The 13409-nt window shown below is 29.9% G+C and overlaps 1 long non-coding RNA gene across 1 annotated transcript in view; it reads right to left on the bottom strand.

Moving 5' to 3' along the window:
• Positions 1 to 8197, bottom strand: part of LOC124367136 — a 43341-nt gene extending 35144 nt beyond the window's left edge. The window contains exons 1-2 of the long non-coding RNA XR_006922869.1: positions 8104 to 8197; positions 4012 to 4129 (exon numbers count right to left, since the gene is read on the bottom strand). This is a non-coding gene — a long non-coding RNA (uncharacterized LOC124367136). The remainder of the gene's footprint in view (positions 1 to 4011; positions 4130 to 8103) is intronic.
• Positions 8198 to 13409: the final 5212 nt, after the last annotated feature.

Raw genomic sequence — 13409 nt, 5'->3', positions numbered from 1 at the left:
AAATATGGAAAATAAAATATGTAAAAGCCTGGTAAAAATATTTATTAAATAAACATCGTTGTTACATTCTGCTAAAATACAACTTGTTTGTTTTTATCGGTAAATAACTTTTTAAGCTTTTATTTTAGCCACTCTCTCAGTCGAGCCTGCTGGGACCTAAAATAAGATTAAACCAAAAGTGTTAACTCATACCTCAATTATAGAGAAATCTCAGTCTCATAATTGGTCAATCAATGGAAATACATCTCAGATTTCGCGTTGCTTAAAAATATTGCTCGTTGTCAAAGAGGGGTTTCCAAGCTTTTCAACACCAATATGACCTCCCTTTATCGAGAGCTTTCATTTCAATCGAATTACTTACTGGTGATGAAATTCTATGTGGACCTTTTCACATGGCAAATGTTCTTTCACTTACGCACTTGAATCAGCTTACTCCTGTTACTGAGTTTCTCTTTAAAAATATTTCAGCACTGGAATTAAATATATTATTGTATTATCAGCAGCGCAGAAACTTTAATAATTGCTTAATAAATATTTAAGTAAATATAAAATATAAGAAATAGACACTATATATTAAAAATCTGTCCATACTTTAATGAACGAGTATATGATACTTTCTTTCTGGCCTATAGAATATTTTGCAGTCTAGAAGTTCAGAGCTGAATTAAATTTTACTATCGCACAATCTAATTTTTGAAGGTCTCTATGTCCACCGCTAAAGTTTTAACTGGTAAGTAAGCATACCTCAAATCTTCCATAACGGTTTAACATTTATATATATATATATATTTATATATTCTTGTATATGTTTCAGAATTAGTCTTTTAATACAAAGATTATGTAGGAAAGTGACCGTTCTACATACTCTTTAGGGTGTTTTACTACGCAAAACAACCAACCAATATAAGTTTTGCTTAGTACATTAACCATTGTACTTATTTTAAATGTAAATAAAAATTAGCATTTTAAAAATTAACATGGAAAATTTCAAAAAAATTTGTATTGCATAAAAATATCCTTTGTCAATAAAACATTTTAAACAGGACTAAATGGAAAAATTGTTCTAAATATTTGGATTTTTATTGCATTGTACACCCAAATATTACGTAATTGCGTGCTGAGTCATACATTAAATTATGAAATGTTTATACCTCTTTCATATGAGTTGATTTAATAAAACATAACTATTATCAACGTGTATTTGTTTATTTTTGGCCTAATTTACATAATTGTTTTAAAAATGAAATTTTCTACTCGTTTTGGTTAAAAAGTGTGTGTTTAATACCAAATTAATGCAGTTAATGTACTGCAATACTATACGTTTTAATGTATGGTTTCCGAGACCTAACTTTACATATTTTGTCTAATATCTCAGGTATGGGTGGTTTTACATGTCCGGGACGTATTTTATTCAATTTTTCAGTTACTTTTACATAAATTAAGATTACTTTAACACCTACATTTACGCAATAAAACGTCAGTTTCACTTTATTTCCGTGCTTTCCCAGAAAATCGGGCGATATCTTTCAATAGCCGTAGTTCGCTTATAAAGCGTTTTCGGATATATGTTAATATGGACTTTTTAGATTATTTTTACAAGAGGAAATTACCTAAAACGTCTTTAGGGTTACTCATGGAACAACCTGTATATTAAAGTATCCGTAAACCAATGAGGAAACTCGCAACACAACACAAATCCTTTTATATAACAAGGAAAGCTTTTATAAATATCCTAAATATAAAACAAACAAGGAAACTGAAATTATATATACTATATCAAAAGCTTTTCTTGTTCCTTTAATGAATATTCGTGCATTCTTTTATCGTAAAATTATCTCCTGTCTGAGAACGACGTACTACAGTTCTTTTCTCCCTCAACTGCTCTTAAAGGAGGGTTGTCTCACGCCTTGATTGCCCTACTCTACTTTTTTCCAGTACTTATGGAGATAATGACAATATTTCTTACCAAAAATCCATTTTTGCAGTATTCTTTGTGGGTTTTTTAGTAATAGAAAATTTGAGTTTCTCGCTTTTGAAATATGTACACTGATTAGTTCTTGGCACTGTCATTATTTCCCTTATCAGACTTTAGTCTTTACATTTTGTTCACTGACCTACTTAATACTAAAAGGACTTTATCAAATTAATATTAAAGTCTGGTGTCCTGGTTAATGTACTCGAATCATACAAATAAATCCATAACTAATTTGAGGAGAGTACACAGTTATGTTTGTGTTATAAACCCTTTTTTATCTCTCTAGAGTATCTATCCAAAGTAACTAAAAATATTTAAATATTCATTCACAAAAATATTAATTGTTGTAATGATTGGATTCTATATTTTAATCTTGTTTCTTAAGATGTTTTTATATTTATTAAATTACTATAGTTAGAGGTGTCCTTATTACATAATATATTCTTTAAAACATTCTCAAATTAAAAGTCATAAAAGAAAGAATAAGTATAACTCATAGTTAGAAGTCCTAGCAATGAACTGGCTTAGGGTAATTATTGAACACGAGGGACTGGAAAAGATTTATTAGTTATTGTTTGTTTATCTGTATGTCATTCTGCGCAATATCTTAGGAACAAAATGACCTTTAAACTTAACACTTTGTATGAAGCATCATATATGATGGCAAAGAAAAAATTGCAGATTAATGATTTTTTTAAAGACTGATTACATCATACGATATCGTAACATGTGACATAGTAACGCATAAGCTATATACTTAAAATTTTACATGATCCCACAAAATACCAATTTTTGGAAATCAATACAAGAATAATGTCCTAGAAACGAAATCGACCATTATTTAGATTTTATTCCTGGTTTTTAAAAAGTGAATGTATTCAAAGAGTTGTAAATAGGAAGCAGCAAATATTTCACGCGTTGTAATTTTATCATATTATATAATTGAAACACATGAATATTGTACAAATCTCCTTCAAAACTAGATATACATACTGTAAGGCTAATTTTTAAGGGTCTGTATAAACTGGCGTTAATTTATCATTTATTTACGATATAACATTAATGATTTAGGTTTTAGGAATTTTAACCAAACAATAAGATAATAACTAATTAGTTTATAGTTCTAACCCTTTTTATACTCCCCAATTTCGACCTTGATGAAATTTCTCTATTAGTTGCCTTAAAAACCGTGTTGTTTCCTTATACAATACAAATTAGCTCTCACTCTGATCCTGAACAACAAAGAGAAAAACCAATGCATTAATATATAAAAACATATATAACATTGAAAGATTTTCAATACGGTAAAAATGTTATAAAGTTGTATTGGGATAAGCTGTAAACCCAAGAAATCTCACTTAATTCCCGTTGTACTCCAATCCACAAGTCTCTAACTATCCTACATGGTTAATGCATTTGAATAATTACAAATTTTAAGTATAATTGGCGTGATATAGTATTTAATAATAGTATGGCGGGTTAAATAGTCCAGTAAATTAGGAGTGAAATTTCATCTCGTTGAAATAATCAATAAGGAATATTAAGAATTAGGTAAGGAATGTTATTTATTGAACTAATCACACACTTTTAAATCCATAAATTCAAACCTATCTTAATGATATTATGTTAACTGCTAACCTCTTCCCCTGCTATCGTACATATATTTTAGATTATAGATCCAATGCTAGGACTACGTTATTATAACCCGTCATCCATCCCAGACAACAATGTTGTTGTCCTGAGGGGTCCTTAGTTCTGAAGAACTATATTCAAAAATTCTTATCTATTTTGCTACTTATGAAGCGTTTATAAGCATGCCTAGCTTATTGTATTTAATAATCTTTTAAATTCAATGCATGAAAAACCCTATTATTTTTCATACTAATACGCAGTGTATAATATTTCGTGTTATATTTTTATTGTTTTGAACTTTTTACAGCTACTTGATTTACAGCAAATCCAAAACAGCTTTATCTGGATGCTAGTGCCATTTACTAGACTATGGAGAAAGAACAGATCAATACGTTGCGCCTTACAAGTGGAGCGATATCAAGCTCATTCCTCTACAAAGCCAACAGGGATACTGCGGTAGGTGTGACCCAGTCGAATGTCCATCATCCTAATAATCCTCAATCAGCATGGTCCTTGAAATGCCTATAAAATTTTGTTACAATCACTAACACGTCATAATATGCAATGTATAAAACTGGTTAAGCTCTAGGACCCATTTAATTATTGTAGCAAGATTAAATTAGTTATCTGTACAAGGAATATCCGTGCTAATATGTATAAATATATAAAAAGTGGGAATTGATTACACATAGATACACACTTTTCTTTGTTTATTGTAATTGACAACAAGTAATTTAATAAGGGTAAAAATAACAGGTTTTATATTTAATTGAATATTCATACATACAATTAGCAGATCAACGATTAAGTTATAAGAACATAGTTAAAATTAATCCAATTATGTATGCAATATTAAAAATGATTAATATTGTTGGGAAACAATTTTGGTTTATTATTATATTATATTAACATTAGGTGATAAATATTTCACTCATGAGAAGAAAAATAGGTTTTAAAATCTTTATAGCATTATTATATATGTTTCACTATTTAAAGATAAAAAATGTTCTTAATCATGTTTTTATCTTAATATTGATTAATTTACAACAAATGTAATGCAAGTAAATAAATAGAGTAAGAATTTACGTAAAAGGAATTGCATCCTTGCTTTATATTGTTTTCATTTTTAAGTACCGCTATAATTGAGGAAGATAAATGAGGATATGGTTTATAATGTCAATTAGTGTATGGTAATGGAGTATCTAGAAAACCAAAAACCTCATGTAGCCTATCACAAAATGTGTTTATAGATGGTAAAGTATCTACATGATTTTACTGAATATTAATAAGTTTTTTTAATAAAGTTCTTATCCCTCTTGTTACTAACACAAGAAAAAAAAATTATGGTTGCCTGTAAAGTCGGTTTTACGGGCGAAGATTTTACGTGACAACGTCTTTTTCTCGGTAGAATATTTATTGATATGAATATTATTAAATTGCACAATAGGAACAAGGAATTGAATGAAAATAAGAATTGCACAAATTTTAACTATAGAAATATATTTTGTTTACTAAAACATTGTACATAATTTGAAATTAATTAAAATTTGTTATTGTAAATGGTAAAGTTGAATAAAACATTTACTAAAATTGGAATTTGAAATTCTTGCTAAACACAGTTAAATTCTAACTCCGCGCGTGGTGATTGGTCGGTTTAGTTCGTTTGTTTGGTCGCACTGTTATGACAGGTTAGAGGTTATAATTTGTTATTTTAAATGTTTGACTAGCAATACGCGCTGTTTCTTCTCAATCGACTGAATTACGATTGATTGCAGAGTGATTTAAACTAATAATTTACTTAACACTATCAACATTTGTCAATAGTATGACATAACCTATAAACTCAGTTTCTCAACTTTTGTGTCAATCTAACAATTAATCAATCAATCATAGTTTACGATAATGAAATATCAGTGTACAATTATTTACCTTTATTGTTGTAGTTGTTGTAAATGACGAATCTAAGCACTCCACATTTTCACGAATAAACATAGTTATCTGCTTTATCCCGTGCGGCGGACCCACAGTTATCTGCTTTATCCCGTGCGGATCCCGTGCGGCGGACCCACTGGACGGGCATCGTAACGTTACCGGGCGTTACACTTTTTCATGAGTGACTCCGAGCCGCAACCTAATTTAAGACGTTGTCACGTCAACAATTGAAACATTGGAATTAAAAAAGCCAGAAGTCTACCAAAACACTTTCTCGCCTTTATTTCAGAGTCCAGTAGCCCTTTTATAAACAGATTTAGCCCCTGTATCAACACAGCTACAATAGGTTAGTTAACGTATTTTAGGCTTCATTCCATAGTTGTTAATACATTTGCCTCTTCACTTTTATTAAGCCATTACTTTCTGAGAACAAGTCTTGCTACCCTCACGAGTGTTTTATAAAGTTTTATGACAGCGTAAGTCGTTTATAGAGTTTAATTCCTTGTAATTAAATTCTTATTACATTGGACATATATTACGTCTTCCGTATCTTAATTTAAAATAAGACAGCTATATAGTTCCTTTTTACACATTAGGCATTCTGATGCACCATTTTACGAGAAAGTAATGAAAGGCCCAAGATTATTCAAGATAAAGGTTCCCATGGATTCTAATGCATGTTATAAAAAATTATGATCAACTATTTTGAGTGAGTATATTTTTAGATTTGATCATTCATCCTGATGTTTGGGTACAAACTTTAACTGTGTATGACTTTACAAACAAAAATATCTGAATAATATTTCATATTTGTATTCAAGAATAATAGGCTATTCATCATAGGTTCTTTTGAATTGAAGTTCCGTCAGTTCCTTACTATTTTAAAAGCTTTGCTTAAAACCGAGATGGTGGATTCCTACATGGCAGCAGTTGTCACCATAGCTCTTAAAATTCTCCACTAAGAAACACTCCAGGCCAAACGCCATTGTCATTTCTTGCACCGTTCAATGTTATAGGTGTGTAGCTATTGCATCACAATGTATACAAACATTTTCGCAGGACTTATGAGAAAACATATTACAAGTAATGAGGAAAGTGTGTAATATACAAACACTAGAATATAATACAGGAATTATTGACTGATTTAGAGAGGCCTTTCGCCCTTGGGATAGTGAAATTTCATATAGATATTAGACCGCACGATACATAAAAAACGAACTAACCTGTAGACTTTAAATTGGGCATGCATCCATTATACATAAGGAACACTGAGTTAGATGATGGTGCATGCTACTTCATGCGATTTGGCTGAACTTTATCGAGTATTTCATTATTGGTTTTACTGGTAACAATGATGATAAAAGAAATATTACATCTATTTATACTGAAATTTTAGTGGGATTTACATTTATTTTAATAAACAAAAACTGCTTTTTAACTATATTTCGAAATGAAAAAATACTAAAAAACTTCTTGTTTAATTTTAAGTTTATAAGTGCTCACCATATTGAACGTAATTGGAATGTTCTCGTTTTAATAACCTGAGCGTGTAAATTTGAGCGTGTATGTAGTAAAGGAAATAGGCGAGCGGGAAGAATGCCAGTAGCTATAATACCATCGAGCTCTTTGTTGTCAGATGTTAAAGGTCTGAAATCCTCCTAATATCTACTAATAACGTGCTCTAATACAAGTTTTAATTGGAAATTACCAACTTAGTTGAATTTAACTAATTTAAAAATTAGGTTAAATTTTTTTGACCCACATAATTGAGTACACAGTTTTGTATAAATAATATAAACATACATTAGTAGGTATATAAACTTAAATAAAACACTTTTAGTTACAAAAATAGAGGTATATAAAAATTTGAAACTATATCTAATCAAAAATACGTGACCATAATAAAATATAACAATTGGATAGTTTTATTTTTTTATCAAAGATGGATAAAAGAAGCATCTGGAATGTATTATAGTACTTTGATAAAAATATCTCTATATCCGGGTTCAAGAATTACTTTTTAAAGTTGATAGTTATTATTAGAGGTTGCCCTATAAATTGCGTGCCACGTGTAATTCGTTATCTGAAGTATTCTTATATATTTCAAATAATTATACTATTAAGAATAACAGTGACAATGTTTGGAAACAAAATAAAGGGTTATAATAAAGTAAAAAACAAGCATAATATATTCAAAGCTATTTGAGACTTTATTACGAAGTCCACGAAACAGTCAGTTCCGGAATACAAATTATTTTGTGATAAATAATTTTTTTTATACTCGTATATAACAATCGTTACTAATAAAATTATCCTTGAGTGACGGTAGCATATTCCATGCTAAACATTATTAATCTAAAATACACTATATAACTAGGGGGACCCTGATGGTATCTTCTGCATAGAGCTAAGCAGACCTACAAATGAGAGCGAACAGTATAAGTACGGGTAAAAGAGGATATATTTATCCAAGAAACAAAGAAAATCGTATGGAAAATATGGCAAATCAGGGTTTTGATTTTTAGATTGGATATGCTTTGGCATACTATGGCTACGAATTTTACCTTTGTGGCTGGTGGATTAAGAGAAGTGATCAATTCACAATTCGCCTGCGTACTGGAGTGGGAGGAGTTTCCAGATTCTATTCTGAAATAGGGTATACCCAAACGGATTAGCAGGATTGATTATGTGGAGCATTAGAACCAGGTTTAAAGTATATACTGTAATTTGGACGATTCGTGAGAGCATTATGGGCCTAAATTATAAGATTTAACAACAAACAGATTATTTAAGGAATGAGGTTAGAATAAAGTGAAAAGTTAGAATAAAATATAAAATATTTTATGTCTCTTTCATTTAGATGATCCGGCAAAATGTCTGAATCTGTAGAGAAAAATATAGAGAAAACCCACAGTAGCTGTTGCGAGAAATGGATAAGAGTAAAGAGATTCCAGCAAATTTGTTATGCTTGCAAGTAACTATACAAGAAGTCAATACATAGAAAATCGAAATAAAAACTTATTCAAAGTATCTTATTCTTCATGGGTCACGAAATTTCCGGATAATAAAAGAATAAGAACAGTGATCCATACAACAAAGATTTTCTTTAATATGTTAGGCTAAATATTGATTAAAATAAAAGCTGGTTGGTTTGTCTTCGTTTATAATAAATCTCTATAAATTATAGCGTTAATAATACGTAAAGAATATTTGTTTTGCCTGTGTCAATTGAAAGTTTACACATATAGGCAGGGAAAGTTTATAGTTTCTTTCTTTCTCTATAATAAATTTAACTCGATTCTTTTGCAGAGTTAGGATAATGCCAGTTCAGCTCAAAGTACCATATGAGTGATTTTAATTATAATCTTAAGGAACAAGAGTGAGAGGAGCGATTAACTCGCGGCGCGACATAGCGGGAGGCCTCCCCGGCTGTAATCAAGTCATCTCCCGCCAAAAGCTCCCTCCAAATACCCCTCGATATTTATCTGTGTCAGCTTCTCATTGTTGTTAGTTGAATGGAGTGAAGATTGCTGAGTGAAGAGAGAAATTTATTTTGTCATCTAGAACATTGATTACTTATGTTAGCCAGTAATACTAAACTCGACATCTATAATATTTTAACTTACAGCTTTTATTTCGTTTCTATTTAAAAAAAAGTAACTGTAGTCTTGGATAAAGCAAAGTGAAACTTGAATCCAGAATTTCTAATTATGGGCATTTGTTATGAAAATGAATTTAAAGGCACCAGTTTTAAACGTCACATTGTTCAAATATATTTTAAGCAAAGTGCATTAATGAAAATATTTCATCAACTCCAATAAATTAGAATTTCGTTAGTCTTATAAAAATAATCAACATATTATTTTATAGAGTATCTAAGTCATATACCACGTAACGAGTTTATCCTAGTAAATGAAATTAATTTATATATGAAATTTATTTCACTAAAGCTAGTAAATCCAAAACCTGTAGTTCATACAGTATTTCATAAATGGCGATTCCTTACTACTTTAATTATTCGATAAAAATGTATTAGGTATTAAAATATCAAAATCAACCTACCCCAATTTATTATACTCTTTTGGTCATGTTTCATTTCACCGTTAAAATACTTCGTTGGTGTTAACTTGTGAAAAGTGACGGAAAAATGTGTTTTTTAGCACTTTACATTATTTTTAATATCTGCACAACGCTTATTTAGTGTATTATTCGTCCAAACAATACTAAAAAAATAACTGCGCAATAAAAGACAGGTGTGATTAATCTGGCCAAGAGGTATAAAATATGACGCATCTCATCTTTGAACTGCCTATATTTATATTATATTTTAAGCAAATTCATGTAATTAAATCATGAAAAAAAAACCCAGTGATTCATACCTTACGTAGGTTAGACTGAGAGAACTCAGATATGAACTGTAACCGTAATCAAATCAAAGTTGTCAGTACTCACACCGCACTGACTCCACCTAATCCGATCGGCAGGATCCTCGTTCAGGTTTGCAGTTCACATCTGGAACCGAATGTTAGTAAATAAATTAAAAGAATAAATCTAAATTATCCGCCATTTTAGTTGTGATATTTATTAAAAATAAGTTTAACTTTATCCTGTTCAATAAGTAATGAACAAACTGAGACAACGAAGTTTCACAGGACAAGCCGTAACGAAAATCTTACCAAACTGTTAAATTTTTCACCTTTATCGTTCACATCAAACAGACACAGAAACTGAATGTTCGTTGGGAGTTCAATTTTAAGATCTATAATAATCTTACTTGGACCTGAATGAACCAATGTACAAGTTTGAAGTTTCTACCAGATTTCGCTGAGACTCATCATACAGACTGCCCTTTGACTTCTTGACCCAACAACACAGGATTTTAAAACCTTTGAAGGGTCTTTAGGCTTATTCGTGGTAAATTATATATTGTCAGACATCTCTCTGGTTCTGATAATTCTGTTAAAAGGCGAAGACCAACGTGTTAATGACACTCACTCACACCGCAAATAAAGTTTTTGTAGTAAAATCATGAATTAATATTGATTCGATTCAACCAAATGATTTCTCAAAGGTACAATCGAAAGTACTTTAATATTATAGTAGTATTATACTGCTTCATGATTGTACTGTATATTCTTGGACATTTGCACTTTACATATAGGGTTCTTTAGGTAATAAATTCAGCTACTTTGAATATGAAATATAAGAATCGTGGTAGAAACTAGTTCAATAGTACATCATGTCAAATTATTACTTGCTTTATTCATTTAATGATAAAGGCTACCTGCTCATCCAATATTTGTATTACTATTTATATCGTACTTTACCAAAAGTCTCCATTATATTTCTCTGAGAATAAGGAATTGTAAATCTAATACGTATGGTCTCACTAAGCACCGTAAGTGATGAGTATCTCGGATGAGAAAGCTATAAGAAGAGTAGAGTAAAACTATTATCTCTCGAGACCACCACTAAAGGAAATAAGGATAGCTGCAACAACATTTTTCACTACACGTGAGCTTGTTTCCTTTTATATACCGTTGGACTCAATTCCATACAAGCTAGAACTAACTGTCCTGGTCAACTCAATAAATAATTAAACTTTTGTACTGTTCTAGTAACTGAAAACAATAAATATATTGTTGCACATTCGTACGATCCCAAATATTAATTTAGAAAGTAATATCATATTTAATGAAACAAAAATTTTAGCAAATTTATACAGAATTAAAATTTTTTACTCATGCAAAAGAATTTAGATTAACTCCATGAGTAAAATAAATTTTTTTGTTGTTTGTTCAACTGACCGAAACTCAATTCATAGTAAGGGAAATAAAATGTTAGTGTCATTTCTGATATATATACAATATTATATATACAAATATATATAAACACACACACACACACACAAATACCAAAGTACCATTACCAATACAAAGTGTTTATTAAATTGTAAATTCTTAAATTAAATTTGAGCCTTAGTTATACGTTGGTAAAAACAATGATACTCAGTTAAAGCTTATAAAAGTACATACCTTGTATCGAAATCAATATTGACTATGTAGATATGAAGAATATTGAAACATTTTAATGTTAGAGGTGAAATCGTTCTAGATATATCCTTAATCCCTTTATCCAGTTATATTTTATAAAAGCTTAGCCAAATATCCGAAGGAACTTGTGCAAATATTAGGCTCAATATCAAACCTAAAAAAATTTCTTGAAATATGTGAAATCCATTACTTTGTTTAGTTCTTGAGAAAGACTGCAGTACAAATATAGACTGATAGACGGATTCAGATAACACAAATAGTGTCAGACCTCTTAACTACAGAAACATTAAAAAGTTTTTATCCATATCATAGTATCATTCTCTACATTACAATGAAACAAAATTAATTCTTAATTCATTCAAACGCGTAGACAAGCGGAAGAGTTCTAATGCCAACTCTCTTAGTGATTAGTAATAGTATAAAATTGCAAATTTTAACTATGTAGTTTAATTGAATTGGAGATCTCTTGCAGAATGTTAGGTTACGATAACCCTCACAATACCATGGGAGAAAATGCAACATTATGGAACTCGGTGTTGCCTATATCGAAATTAAGCTTCATGAAATATTTAGTCTGTAGTACTATTTGTTTGCGAGATGTTATGCGAGCAGAGAGACAAAAAATATTAAATTGTACCGGTCTCTAAAGTGATCGGCTTCATTAACGTTTCCACCACCTAGCTTACTGTTGGGTGTATTAAAAATGAATATCGCAATTATTCCCTTGACAAGTTAATGTAGGTCACGGTATTATATAATGTACCATTTTTTTCTAGAATTTAATCTACCGTGTGAATATTACGTATTAAAATAACTAAGTAAAAGCAATCGTATCACTTTTATATGTTATATTGTATCAACAATACGACCAATGAATAAGGAAGTTAAAATAGAGTCAGGTAATTATCTAATCTATCAATAATTAATGTACTAATATCTAATAAATTCTAATGGATTATTACAATATTAGATTACCTTGGGCAAGAGAGAGTGGTTTTGATATTTCTTTTAATGCAAGCACGTCGCCTCAGGATATTTGCTCTCGTTGTTTTCTTTTGACTTTGTATTATATTTTCACCTTTGGGGAGGTAGTAATTGATAATTTGATATAATATTTTTTTCCTAATGATCCAATGAGTGTTGTCATGTAGTAATGAATAAAAACTAATACGTTGAATAGTTAAATTCTTCATAAACGCTATCAGAACAAAACTATTTTAAAATACTAAAATTAATATATTTATAAGACTATTGATTTGTAGTTAGGCATACGTATAATTGATAAATATTTTAAAATAAGCTGTTTATTATTTTTTGTAGTTTTATCCAACTAGAACGTATTATCAGCTTTCTGCCATGAAGAGGTAAGGACCATCAATAAATTTCTAGAGGTTATCTCGACTTTACTTCTACTGCATTAAATAGCTGGTAGCTTTCAGTAACGATAAATTTAGAATAAAACTTAGATATTTTGTGTTACATCCAATGTATAAATCTTTATGAATATTATTCAGTTTTGAGTATTTATAAATCTACCATTGCGTAACAATGATTAAACTATTATTTACATATCTGATAGTTCAGTGTATTAGGCAATGAACTGTGAAATCTAATCCATAATAACTTACGAACAATTGGAAAGTTTTTAAGTTCAGTCGAGTTTATAGACCTTGTTTAGCTTTTGTATAGACAAGAAACTTTGTATAAATTTAAACTTCTGAATAAGTAAAATCGAGTTCTATGATGACGCACATCACTCCTTGAGATTTATTCGTGTGTTAGCAAACATTTTTGCATTGGTCTTAAAGGTAAACTAG

This window comes from Homalodisca vitripennis, chromosome 8, assembly GCF_021130785.1.
Source record: "Homalodisca vitripennis isolate AUS2020 chromosome 8, UT_GWSS_2.1, whole genome shotgun sequence".
NCBI classification, from domain to species: domain Eukaryota; kingdom Metazoa; phylum Arthropoda; class Insecta; order Hemiptera; family Cicadellidae; genus Homalodisca; species Homalodisca vitripennis.
The sequence above is the reverse complement of the archived record's forward strand: the minus strand, read 5'-3'. Positions and strand labels throughout refer to the sequence as shown.